We start from the raw sequence: 15745 nt of genomic DNA, 5'->3' as shown, positions 1-15745 counted from the left end.
ATAAAGAAAGGAGAGATGCAATGAATGAAGAATATAGCTACATAATGAAGAATGACAAATGGGAGTTAACAAAATTTCCCAAAGATAAGGTTCCCATAATATGCAAATGGTTGTTCAAACCAAAGTTTAATGCTAATGGTAGTATTGATAAGTATAAAGCTAGATTGGTTGCAAAAGGTTACTCACAAAAAGAAGTCTTTGATTATGAAGATACTTTTGCACCTGAAACTAAAATGAATACAATTATAATCATGATTGCATTAGCTACAAAACAAAATTGGAAAATGCATCAGTTAGATGTCAAATATTCTTTCTTGAATGGTGAATTAAAAGAAGAATTTTATTTAGTTCAACTTGAAGGGTTTGTAAAGCAGGGACATGAGCATCTTGTTTGTAGGTTAAAGAAATCTTTCTATGGTTTGAAACAAGCACCAAGATTTTGGTATGTGAAAATTGATTCATTCTTTTATGAAAAAACATTTGTGAGAAGACAAAGTGATCCTAACTTGTACATCAAGAGAGATGAAGATGGGAACATTTTCTTGATATCTTTGTATGTTGATGATCTTATCATAAATGGCAGTGCACTTAGGTTGATTGAAGAAATTAAAATTCAGCTGTCACAGGTATTTGAAATGAAGGATCTTGGTGAATTGCATTATTGTTTGGGTCTTGAAATTTGGAGGGAATTTGGTAAGACAATCATCACACAAAGAAAATATGCAAAGACAATCCTTGAAATATTTAATATGTTTGAATGCAAACCAGTATCTATTGCTTTGGAACAGAATGCCAAATTGTACAATGCTGATGGATCTAAAGAAGTGAATGGAACTTTGAATCGTTAATTGGTGGGATGTTTGAACTACCTCACCACTACAAGGCTAGATATAGCATATTTTGTTATCATCCTTAGTCAATTTCTGGCTAAGCCCTGTGAAAGCCGTTGGAAAGCAACAAAGAAAGTCTTTTGATATCTGAAGGGAACACTTTATTTTGGTATTTTTTATACTGATGAATTTTATGTTGAGTTGGCAGGTTTTTCTAATTCATGTTGGGCTGGAAATCCTGATGATAGAAGATCAACCTTTGGATATACATTCAATTTAGGATCGGGGGTCGTATCATGGAGTAGAAAGAAACAACCATCTGTTTCTTTGTCATCCATGGAATCTAAATACAAAGCCTTGACTAATGCAACTTGTGGAGTTATTTGGTTAAGGAGGCTTGTTGAAGATGTTGGAGAAAAACAAAGAGGACCAACAAGCATCAAATGTGACAACCAAAGTTCCATGAAGCTAGAAAATAATCCTATTTATCATGACAGTCCAAAACATATTGAAGTCCAACATCATTTTGTAAGAGAAAAGATATAATCAAATGAGATTCATTTAGTCTATTGTAATACAAGTGAGAATGTAGCTGACATCTTTACCAAGCCTCTTGGAAAGATGAACTTTGAAATATTTAGAAAACAACTAAGCATTGTTGAAAATTCATTTCTCCATTAAGGGGGGATGTTGGAATAATGTAGAAATGATATGTTCGGATAGAGTTGATGAGTTGTATTCTCGTAGTTAGTGTTTGAGTCTATCTATCATGAGTTGTGTCTTCATAGTTTTTTTTGTGAGTTGGTGATCCAGATTATTTGGATCTAGATTGTCCTAGAGGTTGTCTACATGTGCCTAAGTAATGTATTGGATGTCCAAGCAGTTTGATTAATGAGATTTGATTTCATTCTTATGCATCTCTCTGTTTTTCTAATAGTTAGCCCTGTCATCTTCAGACTGGACATGAGATGAATCTGGCTGAGTAGCTACAAATGGTATGGCCACATCAACAACACATAGTGGCTAGAATCCCAACCCCACCTGAAAGGGGTTGTGGCTAGATGAGATATGGAGAGCTTTGTTGTAGCCGTGTTGGACATAGTGGAGGCTATCAAATCATGTGTGTGGATGCTTCGAGTTGTGCATACGTTGAATGTGTATGATCATCCTATTGACGACCTCTGTTTGGCCATCAGTTTGGGGGTGGAAGTCATAGACTTAGTGAGCTTGGTATTCAACATCAACCAGAGACTTGACCAAAATGTACTTAGGAACCTGTTATCGTGATCTAAGATAATGGGTTGTGGGATCCCAAAATGTACCCACACTCGTTCAAAGAAGAGCTTAGTAGTAGCTTCTGCTATGATACTCTTCTTGTAGGCTGCTAGAATGGCCATCTTCGAGAATCTCTTGACGACCACAAAAATATAGTCATTGCCATGCTTAGTAGAAGGAAGGCCCGACATGTAATCCATGGATATGGATTCCCAAGGTTGACTAGGAGTAGGTAGACAAGTATATAGGCCTTGCTTCTTGATGGTTTGTTTGGCAATGATGCAGAAAGTACAGGATCTGATGTACTTCCCAGCATCATGTTGATCCAGGTGGATGTTGGTGGCCACCCACCAACCCATTTGGACCCCCAAAATTGTCTCTCTCAGCATTTTTAGTTTCCTTAATTGTAGCACAACTTACTATTTTTAGCAGTTTTTCGGGTCCTGAACTTCCGGAGCCGTTTTGAGGCCCTAAACGACGTTTTTTTGGGAATCTGTGGGCAACATGGGTCCATGGACCGATGTTGCCCTTCCCAAAGTGGTAGTTCTCGGATAGATCTTTCTAACGAGCTATCGTACGCGTCAAACGGAGATCGTATGCCAAAGTTACGACCCCGGGAAATTGATGTACCAATTTACCCAAATAGGGCCCACAATTTGGCGTTTCATCTTCTAGGGTTAGGTTTCGGGATGTGAAGGGTTTTCCATTGTTTCTCAACAATAAATAGGCCTTCGAGCCTCATTGTAATACAGTTCGGAACAGTTCAGAGGCATGTAGCCGCACATCTCTTCTCAGAGATAAGCTACCATCTCCCTAGCTGGTTTATTTCCACTTCTGTTTGTAAGCATATTTCAGTATTTTCCATTAATGAAATGAAGTATGATTTCCGCTGCATCTTTGTGTATATGGTTATTGCATCTCTGTATTTATGGTTATCTCTATAATCTATTGCGTTCCTGTCTAAATCCGGATCAGTGGTATCAGAGCGGTCTGCTTTTTCTCTATTTTTCTTTGCATGTCCCCAACGAGGTCGGGATATAAGGAGTTAGGGCTTGAACTGGTCGAACCTTTGCAAGACCAGCCTCGCAAATCCCGACGGCCTCCCATGGCGGATGAGAAGAAAGACGAGGGGGCAGGAGATCCTATCAAAATCTTACTCGAAGAAGCGCTCGAGCGGCAAAGGAACGCGATGATGGATAGCTTTGCGCAGATCCTTCAGCGGCTACCCAGAGGCGACGCATCGGGTTCCAACAGCGACTCTGGAAACGCCACACCGTTTAAGGTACAAGTTAATTTTGAAATCCCCATCTTCGAGGGTCAAATAGATGCAGATGCCGTAGATAAATGGTTAAATCTGCTAGATGGGTATTTTTCTGTTCATGAATTTTCAAGTCGGGAAAAGATTGTTTTTGCTCTTCTCAAAGCAGCCCCCCACGTCAAGGACTGGTGGGAAACCTACTGCGAGCAGAAGGATGAAAGCACAGGCTCCCTATTTTCAGCCGCACCCACTTGGAATGACTTTCGGGATGCCATCAAGGAGCAGTACTACCCTGTCGGAAGCTATGAGGACAAATACATCAAATGGACCACACTGCGGCAGGGACGAGACCAAGATGTGCCAGAGTTCACAAACATTTTTCATACCCTTCGCACATAGTTGGGTATCAAAGATTCTGAGCTGCATCTGGTACTCAAATACCGTGGTTGCCTGCACAAGTACATCCAGGAAGAGATGGTGTTCTTGAACATCTCCTCACTCGGCACAGCATACCGATACGCTGTCAAAATCGAGCAAAAATTCAAACAGAAGAAGCGAGACTTTGGATCTGCAAATCCGAAGCCCAAAGGACAAAGCCAAGGCGGGGTGACACAAGACAACCCGTCGAAGCCGCAAGAAAAGAAGAACACCATGAAGCCGAAGAAGGACACAGGAAAGTGGTGTGAGTTCCACAAGAGTCCCACTCATAACACAAGTGAGTGTCGGACCAAGCAGTCGCTTGTGGCCGAGTTGAAGGCTTCCGAATCAGATGCATGTTCCGATCCTGAGCCAGAACCCGACAAGGGGAATGGCAAAGGGAAGCAGATCATTGATGCGGATCCCAGCGCCACTGTTGCCACCGCCAAGATCCAGAAAGATGAGCCCGAAAATCCAGAGGAAGGGGAGCGTCTTTTCCACTCACAGATGTGGGTGAAGGGTTCGCCGCTGCAATTCATTATCGACAGTGGCAGCCAAAAGAATCTGGTTTCAACAGAGGTCGTGAAGCGGTTGGGCCTACCGACTACACCACACCCACAGCCGTACAGTATCGGGTGGCTTCATGAAGGACGAGATCTCAAAGTTCGCCAGCAGTGCCGCCTTCCCTACAGCATCAAGCCCTTCACAGATGAGGTATTGTGTGATGTTACACCTCTGGATGTTTGTGATGTATTATTAGGCCAGCCATACTTGTGGAGGCGACATGTTGTGTATGAGTCCAGGCCTCGTGCTGTCATTATTTCTTTGAATAATTCATTATACAGGATACCAGAGGTAGCCCCACCTACCGCCACATCTTTGATTACTACCAAGAAAGGCAGCAAGCTCATATCACAGACCAGGAAATTCATTTGTTTGGTTCACTCCCAAAATAAGGGGAAGATTGTTGCTACATCCATGACCCCTGTAAAGGGTTCCTACACGCAGCAGCAGCAACAAAGGGATACGGTCATGACAGAACACATGAACAACTTCTCCTCACCCACAGGGGCACCACATAAGTTTCAAGTGGGCAACAAAGTTTGGTTACATCTGCAGAAAGAACGCCTTACAAGAGCCCATCAGAAGCTCCGGTCACTCCGACATGGTCCTCGCAACAGTACCAAGGCTATGGGCAACAATGCCTTGAAGCACATCATTCCTCCATTCCTTCGCTTGCACCGAGTATTCAATGTGGACCATCGTCGACCATGCTTTCCACCATTTCTGGACACCTTAGAGATTGCAGAACAGCTCACCAGAGAATCAACTCAGCAGAAGCTTCCTCATCTCAGGGAGGAACGCAACGCAATGGGGACCATTGCTTCCTAAGGGGGGAGGAATGATCCAGGTGGATGTTGGTGGCCACCCACCAACCCATTTGGACCCCCACAATTGTCTCTCTCAGCATTTTCAGTTTCCTTAATTGTAGCACAACTTACTATTTTTAGCAGTTTTTCAGGTCCTGAACTTCCGGAGCCGTTTTGAGGCCCTAAACGACGTTTTTTTTTGGGAATCTGGGGGCAACATGGGTCCTTGGACCGATGTTGCCCTTCCCAAAGTGGTAGTTCTCGGATAGATCTTTCTAACGAGCTATCGTACACGTCAAACGGAGATCATATGCCAAAGTTACGACCCCGGGAAATTGATGTACCAATTTACCCAAACGGGGCCCACAATTTGGCGTTTCATCTTCTAGGGTTAGGTTTCGGGATGTCAAGGGTTTTCCATTGTTTCTCAACAATAAATAGGCCTTCGAGCCTCATTGTAATACAGTTCAGAACAGTTCAGAGGCATGTAGCCGCACATCTCTTCTCAGAGATAAGCTACCATCGCCCTAGCTGGTTTATTTCCACTTCTGTTTGTAAGCATATTTCAGTATTTTCCATTAATGAAATGAAGTATTATTTCCGCTGCATCTTTGTGTATATGGTTATCGCATCTTTGTATTTATGGTTATCTCTATAATCTATTGCGTTCCTGTCTAAATCCGGATCACATGTCGAAGGTTTGGCCAATAAAAATAACTTTGTAGCACCGACACTATTTTCACTATCCCAAAATGTCCAACGATCTGACTATAGTGTGACTCCCAAATCATCTTGGCATGCTCTCTTGAAGGAACACAAAGGTGTCCCAAGTGGCATAACAGTGCATCCTAGAGGTGAAAATTTAGAACTTGCTTGCCTTCCTGGAGTGTCTAGTACTATATCCCACCTATTCACATTATCCAACCATGTAAAGATGTGGCCACCCTGTAGTCTTGTGCCCACAAGAGCCAAGAACAGTGGTCAACGCCATGACCGTTGGTTAGCTAAGGCAATCTGCAACATTTTTGGTGCTATCATTCTTATACTTAATGTTCAAATGGAACATTTTTAGGTATGTGGATCATTTTTTACAGTGATCGCTCTCCAACTTCCCTTTTGTGTGTATAAATTGCAGGGGTCAGTGGTCTATGTGTATGATTGTTTCCTCCCCAGAATGTAATGCTTCCATTGTAATGGAATACATCTCTTTGTCATATGTGGGATACTTCTGAAGTGTGTTTAAAAGTGTCTGACCGTGATATACCACTCGATGCCCCTGCTAAGTAAGAACTAAACCAATAGCATAGTTGGAGGCATCTGTCTCAATCTCAAATGTTTGCTACAAGTCTGGTAATGTGAGCACTGTTACAAGTTGGAAAGTGATATGCGATAACTCCAAGGCCAAGTGATATGAGATAACTCTAACACAAACTTGCGGTAGAAGTTGGCAAGACCCAGAAAGATGCAGAGCTTTGTTAGAGTGGTTGGGTTTGGCCATTCCCGAATGACTTGTATCTTGGCTGGGTCCACATGCACACCTCGCTCATCAATGATGTACCCTAGATATTGAACCTAGGTCATACCAAAAGTGAAATTCTCCAAATTGGCATACAAATTGTGTTGCCGAGAGGTTTGGACGACTTATCAAATATGGTGGAGGTGATCTTCCCAAATCTAGATGAAGATCAGAATGTCTTCCAAATACACCACCACGAATGAGTTGGTGAAAGGTCACAATATGTCATCGATCAACCTGTGAAGGTTGCGGGGGAATTCGTCAACCCGTAAGGCATGAACAACCATTCAAAAAACCCTCCTTGGATTTGAATGAAGTCTTCCACACATCAGAGGGTTTGATCAGTACCTGGTGATAACCAGAATTCAAGTCAATCTTGATGAATTATTTGGCCCCTTGAGCCAGTATAGAAGGTCATCAATCCATGGGATTGGATACCTATTAAAGACAGTGATCTTTTTCAACGTCTGATAGTCAATACATAGTCTCCAAGTCCCATTTGTCTTTTGTAACATCACGATTAGGCTCCCACAAGGTGATGAAATTGGCCTAGTGTGCCCTTTCTGCAATAGACCTGAATGTGCCTCTTGTTTTCATCATTCTCCATAATAGAGCATCGATAGATCGGTCAGAGCATCGATAGATTGATTAGAGCATTGATAGATCAGCCCATTGGGTAGCAGTGTGCGTAGGGTTAGATCGATGGAGTACTTGACCTGCCAGTGTAGGGGTACCCCTATGGGTGAGGTGACGATGTCTCTATACCCCTCTACAACCTTATCCATCTGCTGTTGTCTTGTGGAGGAGACCTTTCTGCAATCCATGGCCACAATCTTCTTCTTGCCTTCAGGGCGAATCATAAGGAAAACAAATTTCCTCGTTTGGGAAATGATCTTTCTGTATTTTTTCACAGTGATCAACAAAATGATGGTAGGCAGTGCTACCTCTGGTATCTTGTACAACTTATTGACCACAGTTATAATAAAAGTGTGAGGCCTAGACTCATACACAACATGTCACTTCCACTAGTATGGTTGGCCTAATGAAACATCACAAAACTCAAGAGGAGCAACATCACCTAATACCTCATCTGTGAAGGGCTTAATGTTGTAGGGAAGGTGACACTATTGGCTAACATGAAGATCTCTCCCTTGCTAAAGCCACTCGATGGTGTACAACTACGGGTGTGGCATGGTCGATAGTCCCAACCGCTTCACGACCTCTATTGAAATGAGGTTCTTTTGTCTCCAGCTATCGACAATGAACTGCAGCAGAGCAACCGTCACCCACATCTTTGAGTGGAAGCGCCGCTCCACCTCCTCTGGATCTTCGGGCTCATCCTTCTAGATCTTGGTGGTGGCAACGGTGGAAGTAGGCTCCGCATCAATAATTTTCTTCCCTTTTTCATTCCCCTTGTTGGTTTCTGACTCAGATTCAGAACATGCATCTAATTCGAAAGACATTAGCTCGACCACTAATGACTACTTAGCTAGGAACTCACTTGTGTTGTGAGTAGGCATCTTATGGAACTCACACCATTTCCCTGTGTCCTTGTTTGTCTTCATGGTGTTGTTATTTTCTTGTGACTTCAACGAGTTCTCCTAAGTCGCCCTACCTTGGATTTGTCCTTTGTTCTATGGTTTGGGGGCGCCTTTCCCTTGCTTCAAATTCACATATCCAAAGTATCGCTTTTTCTATTTAAATTTCTACTCGATATTGATAGCATATTAATAGGTGGTGCCAAATGAGGAGATGTCCAGGAAATCCATCTCGACTTGGATGTACTTGCGTAGACAGCTGCGGTACTTGAGTACCAAATGTTGCTCAAAATCCTTGATACCTAGCTTCGTGCGAAGGGTATGGAAAAAATTTTTGAACTCCGACACATCTTGGACCCTTTCCTGCCGTAGTGTGGTCCACTTTATGTATTTATCTTCATAGCTCCGGACAGGGTAATATTGTTCCTTGATGGCGTCTAAAAAATAATTCGAAGTGGGTGCATGATCTGAACTTAAACAAGAATGCAACAACTTACAGTTATAATCATAAAAACAGATATGCAACAACAAAAACATTTCATTTCAATAATAGAAAAATATTGAACTATGCTTACAAAGAAAATGGAAATATGATAGCTCGGGCGATGGTAGCTTATCTCTGAGAAGAGATGTGGCGACTACATGCCTCTGAACTATGTTACAATGAGGCTTAAGGGCCTATTTATTATTGGAAAACATGAGAAAACCCTACACAACCAAAGCCCTAACCCAAGGAGATGTAACACCAAGAGTTTGTGGGCCCCGTTGGGGTTAGTTGGGTAGCCAACTTCCCGGGGTCATAACTTGGTCATATTATCTCTGTTTGGCATGTACGATACCTTGTTGGAAAGGTCTCTCTAAGTACTACAAGTTTCGCCATAGGGTTGTGGGCCTGCTGCAAACCCCAAAAAATGCCATTTAGGGGGTCAAAACTGTTCCGGAAGTTCAGGACCCGAAAAACTGATAAACATAGTAAATGCTGAAATGAAAAAGGAAACATATGAAACTAACTAGGGGGTCTAGGTGGAATAGGCGGTTAGCCACCAATATCCACCTAGATCATTCCTCCCCCTTATGAAGAAATGGTCCCCATTGCGTGCAAAGCCTCCAAGAGGTGAGGAAATTTCTGTTGAACCTGGTCCCTAGTGAATCACTACCCTGGTGATGGAGTTGGCCTGCTTTGACAACTTGTTATAACTGTATCCTCTATTGGCGAGTGTTCTTGATCTTTGTTTCCATGATCTGATCAGTTGTGGCCTGTTCCATGCAATTTGGGTTGAGCTCTGTTGGTGTGAGTTGTTCTGCAATGATAGATGTGTCCAAAAATGGTGGAAAGTATGGTTGAAGGCGATCTACATTGAACACTGGGTGAAGACCATGGAACGGTGGGATTGTTTTGGGCAAATTTAGTGTTTCTTCAAATGCCTAACCCTCTAGACCTAGTAGCTAGTCTAGAAACAACAGACAAAGTAATTCGTCGTTTTTCCTATAATTCGCAGATAAGAGAAAGAAGAACAAAGGTACCAACCTACCACTTTCACTCGATCCCTCTCTCCTTTGACCAATTTCGCCACTCCTTTCCGTACTTAACTCACTTTGAAAGTACCTGCACATAAGCTGAGACAGAAACCGATAAAAGCATACAATAATGAAGATCTGTTAACTAAACATATCATAGAATCCAGAATATGATATACATCATATAAACACATGAATGGAAAAAGATGAGAATTCTTTATTAATAGAAGGAAAGATTACAACCCATGTAGATGCATGCTCGATTCAGTGTCATCCTTACATCTTCAAACCCTTCTCTCCTCATGAAGCAACAATTCGGCATCATTACAATACTCTTACTAATCTCATTCAAACAACATTTTCTTAGCTCAAGAAATTCCAACCTCTACACCAGCCTTGAATGCTTGGTCAATTTATAGATGAATGGAGGAGGTTAAGCCATTAATGGCCCTCATGAATGCTCTACCAAAATTGGGAAGTGGTTCCATGGAGGAAGGGATAATGGATTAAGGTTCATTCATCCTCTTCCTCATCCAAAAGCAAGCTCAATCCATCTGGAAACTTCCAGAAGTATCCATTGGATGAGGAATCCAATGAACTCATTTTAAAAATTCAATGAATCTCGCTCAGCACAGATAGAACAAAGGCCAACTATGCTACAGTGCACCCAGACAATGCAACTCCTGCATTGCAATTCAGCCTGATAAAGGGCCATCTGCGCTGATCTCCTTAGGGGCATTTTTTGGATGAATGGTGACATGGAAACTCTTGGGAGGCAAGCATGATGTAGGTTGACCTCATTAGGGAATGAAAAAAACTGAATTAGGGATTGATGGACCCTAATAATATGGATTTGGAAGTCAGGGTTGATGTGTCCAAATTGACCTGTAACAGTTGCCCCCTAAAGCATGAAGTCGAAAATAAACATGTCGAGCGAGATGCTTTACGACTTGAAGAGAAGGTTTCGAAACGAAAGGAGACCTGCATCAATTACAATACATATATCACAATACTTTGATTTTTTCTCACAAACTAGTTGAGGGAAGGCATACCCATGCTCAGCTTATAAACTTTCATTACATGTACAAATATAGTCGTCTACAGATATAGACCCATGAATGGATGACCATGAATGTAAGGCCATTGTACATTTGATATAGTACTCCTGAAAAATATATCGCAGCCCGAATGGATGAAACTAGATCCGGGGTCTTCAATCTCATCCAATCTTTCACTCAAGTACAAGTCTAACCATGTGAATAGATGATCTGAAGTCGAACATGGAGAGACATCATCTGATTACCAGCCAATGATGTAAGCCATTAACAGACACGAGAGGAATCACCGATAATGATAATGACCCTCAAGGTACTGCAGTACATTTCACATGGTGTGAATAAATGATTTGAAGTTGAACACCATATGAAGTTTTTCAATCGAAGGCTAGTGATGTCAACCTATTTCCGGAAGCGAGAAACCTACCATTGATGTATGCAAGCCTCAACGTACTGAAGGGGTGTTTATAAGTCAACTTGTTGAATGATGTGCTGATGTCAACAAGAAGCAAATCATCGTAGGAGGGCCTTGATGTATCCCACATCAACGACACAAAAACAGGTAAATGATTTTGGAGATGAAACATTGACTGACAACATAAGGTTTAGGAATGGCGAACATGAAAATGAAGGTTTACTGTATTGTAAAGGATGAAGTTTTGAACTGAATGACTTCTCTTGAACATATCAGTGACACTGAAGTGAATTGGTAGCATTGACCCAAAACAAAGTGATGGATGAAATGATAGACCAACGGTGTGATAACCATCAAGCTGAATGAACCAACCCACATAGCCACAGTGATGAGGTGAAAGTGTCATGTTCAAGTGTGACCTGCTACCATAAAGTTTTCTTAGCTTTTTCCCATTTTCCCCAGTCATTTCTGACCAGTACCTCTTTATTTTTATCAATCTTGAGGAGGATAACATATGCTTGTTGTATAATTCCACCCTTCGGGTGAATCCATCACTATTTGATGTTTTAACGAGTCTAGTGAAGGTGAAACTCGGTCTTGTATAGATGAACAATTTTATCGCTATTTGATGTTTTTAACGAGTTTAATGACAAAGATAACTCGGTATTTTTCATGTTTAGAGAGTCTAAAAAGGGACGAAAAGGAAACTCCACAAGTTCTTTTTCATAGATTTGTCTCTAGATTCCGAAAAAGCATAAAATAATACAAGAGAGAACCTATTGATCATGTTTGACCAACGAGTACCTTCCTCGTAGTTAATCTATCTCAGCCCAAAGAAGGGGTAAAAATATACTGAGTAGATATCAATTCTAATCCGTTAACGAGCTAGAAACGACAAGCGCTCGGCAATCCTTTCATGTTTAGAGATTCTGAAAAGAGATTAAAGAGGACTCCATTTTTAGGAACGAGTGGTGTCTATGATAGCAACTGGTTCCAGTGATGTTGGAACTTCTCAAAACATGTTGATTTATGTGAAGAGGTTGGCTAATAAAACCACTCATTGCAACTGTTCCTCAAAAATGGTAAAACAACCAAGTGAAAGCGTATGATCGGCCAAAGCGATGGAGGCGATGGGATGAAAACAACCAAGGCTCATGTGATGAAAAGGCTGATAGAATGGAAATCACAAGGGTCAAAATGGAAATGGGTTCATTTTTACACAAGCTTGAACCATAGGGAAATATGCTTGGATTCAGTTTCATGTTTACACAAGCTTAAAATGAAAAAACTTTTCTTGGATTCAGTTTCATTTTTACACAAGCTTAAAATGAAAAACTATGCTTGAATTGGTTTACATGCCCCCAGCATGATGAAAGGGAGAGTCTCCAGTAACCAGATGGAAGTCACTACGGTGAAGCAAGACGGTTATCCAACACCTTTTTGGCTTCGTCCAGATAGGGACAAAGGTGAATGGGGTGATTCCCTTCACATAACCTACAGGGAAACTTAACTTCACCACTAGGTTCATGCCCCCCAAGCTTCATTACATTCACCGAAGTAGACTACTCATGGATATCAAGTGGATGGAATGAAGGTTCGTATACAAGATCAAGTGAAATACTCGACTGGGATTTTACGAGATCTACTCAAAGACTTGACTTGGAACTTTGCTTCAGGGGACCTTGTCAAGGATAATTTTAGGGGCGAATGTTCGCCCTTTGGCGAAATTAAGGGGTTTTAAATTTTTAGTGGGCGAATATTTTGTATCATAGTACATTTTTACAAATCACCTCAAATAGCCCACCTTATTTTAAGGGAGAGGGTAAAAAAGGTAAATTTAGCCCTTGAAATTAGGACTTACAACCTTCTATTCACCCATTTTCAAGAATAGGTTTTATTTAAGTGAATCCTATGGGCCAAATACCATATTTATAAAAGAGGTATGGTAAATTAATAAAAATATAAATAAATGAGAGGTATGGTAAATAAGTAAAACATTTTTTATATTTACTCCATAAGTCACCTTATATACATGTAAGGGTGTAAACAAATAAAAATATAAGTAAAGTGGAGGTATGGTAAATAAATAAAACGTCTTTTTATACTTACTCAAAAGGTATGGTAAATAAATAAAAATATAAATAAACTAGACGTATCGTAAATAAATAAAACCTCTTTTTATATCTAGTCCATAACCCTCGTTCTATTTATGAAGGCTCAAGAAAGAGGTTTTATTTAAGTGAATCCTATGGGCCAAATACCATATTTGTAAAAGAGGTATGGTAAATTAATAAAAATATAAATAAACGAGAGGTATGGTAAACAAATAATTTTTTTTTTTATATTTACTCCATAAGTCACCTTATATTTACGAACAGTCAAAAAATGGGTTATATTTAGGTGAAACCTATGGCCAAAATACTATGGGACAAATACCATGGACTAGATTGTTATTAATACCATGAAAAAAACCATTATTAACCCTAATATTAGAATTAATAAAAATAAAAATGGCACATGGTATTGACCCATGGTATTCACCAAAATGGCACATGGTATTGACCCATGGTATTCACCTGGAATGTAGCCTATTTAAATGGGGGAATTAAACCAGCATGTAGCCTATGCTAAGATTCATTAGGACTTTACAAAGTTCTATTATTTAGTGAAAGACTCGCCAAGATCTTACAAGATTTTATAATTGAGAATATTTAAGATTTTATAATTGAGTAAAATATTCGCCATGCCTGGTGAGAGATTCGCCAAAAAATTATATATACATATTATATTATTGATAAAATCGCCTTCCATTTTTCCTATATACCATGGAGATTCGCCCATTTATTATATTTATAAATTTAGGGGGGGTTCTTAAAATTTTCCCTGGACCTTGTTTCATTTTTTGATGAGCTTGACACAAGACAAGGAACTCTACTCAGATTCATTGTTTCATTTTTTAAAGAGCTCAACACAAGACAAGGAAAACTATGCTCATACTCCTTGTTTCATTTTTTAACGAGGTTGACACAAGACCAGGAACTATCCTCATGAGGCCTATTTCATTTTTTAATGAGGTTGACATAGTAAAATAACTATCCTCATATTTTTTGTTTCATTTTTTAACGAGGTTGACACAAGACAATGAACTATCCTCAGATTCCTTATTTCATTTTTTAACGAGGTTGACACAAGACAACGAACCATCCTCATATTCCTTATTTCATTTTTTAACAAGGTTGACACAAGACAACGAACCATCCTTGAGGGAACTATTTCATTTTTTAATGAGGTTGACACAAGACAACGAACTATCCTTGTAGACCCTTGGATCACAACTCATAAGAGGTCATGAAGGAGAGATCTGGTTCCAATGTCCCCAATACATGATGTACAACATCACTGAATTGATCGTCAGTTGATGTAGGTATGGAACGGGTCGCCACATAATTATCCTGTGGCAGGGATGATACCATTGGTACAAAAGGACCATTTAGGGAAGATGGTTAACTAGGAGCCATATTTGGACTGGGAAATGAAAGCTGGTCAACGATGACAATCCTACCTTCATGCGGGAAACAAATCACTCGAAAGAGTGTTGAAACAATAGCTCCCATGTCATAAACATCGTCACGCCTAAGAAGTAAATTGTAATCTAAAGGGCCTAGGACTACCATCACATTCAGATAGATAGTTTTTCCTCCCAAAGTAATAGGTAACTGAGGAAGGATCCCTAATGGTTAACTAGTTCCTCTGTTAAAAACCAACAGATTCTGGGTAACAAGCACAAGCGGTAGCGAACTAAGCGCTTTCCAAGAAGTTGAGGAAAGGATGCTCACTGATGCACCTTCATCTATAATAGTGCCCGATACAATCATATTACAGACTTGTACTATGATTTGGAAAGGCACATAAGAAGGAAGGTAGAATCTTTCCAGTCGATTCCAATCAAAGGAAGTGACTAGACTACTTGGAGGGGGTACCGTAGAAATAGGAGAATTAACCCCTTGAGTTACAAGAACGGGAAGGCTTTCCTCCTGTCTTGATGGAATAGGCAGATTTCCCCCAAGCTCATTAGAATCCGAAGAAACAAAAAGAACCTAAGTGATATCATTTTAACTCTCTTTGGGAAAGGTAAGAATTACTGAAGGTGAAATTGGGTCAACTGTTACCTCGACCTGTTGATTTGGGTCAGGTATAGACTCATAGGATTCACTTTCAGAGAGAGTGGGTTTGACCGACAGTTGATTCTGGTCAGTCAATTCATCAACTAGTGAAGGATTTAGGGAGAGTTTCCTGTAACCAGATGGAAGTCGCTGCGGTGAAGCAGGACGGTTATCCAACACTCTTTTGGCTTCGTCCAGATAGCGACAAAGGTGAATGGGATGATTCCCTTCACATAACCTACATGGAAACTTAACTTTACCCTTCTTTCCATGAAATTTACTATCACTAGTTGATGGTGTGTCACAAACATGATCTCCAGAAGTTGATGACATAGGATGATGTAATCAAGAAGACCATTCTTCTAAGATCTGAGGAATATCAGGACAATT

Source organism: Pinus tabuliformis, chromosome 3_2, assembly GCF_031772625.1.
Source record: "Pinus tabuliformis cultivar Carrire ecotype Pingquan chromosome 3_2, CPIR1, whole genome shotgun sequence".
In the NCBI taxonomy this organism is placed as follows: Eukaryota; Viridiplantae; Streptophyta; class Pinopsida; order Pinales; family Pinaceae; genus Pinus; species Pinus tabuliformis.
The sequence above is the reverse complement of the archived record's forward strand: the minus strand, read 5'-3'. Positions refer to the sequence as shown.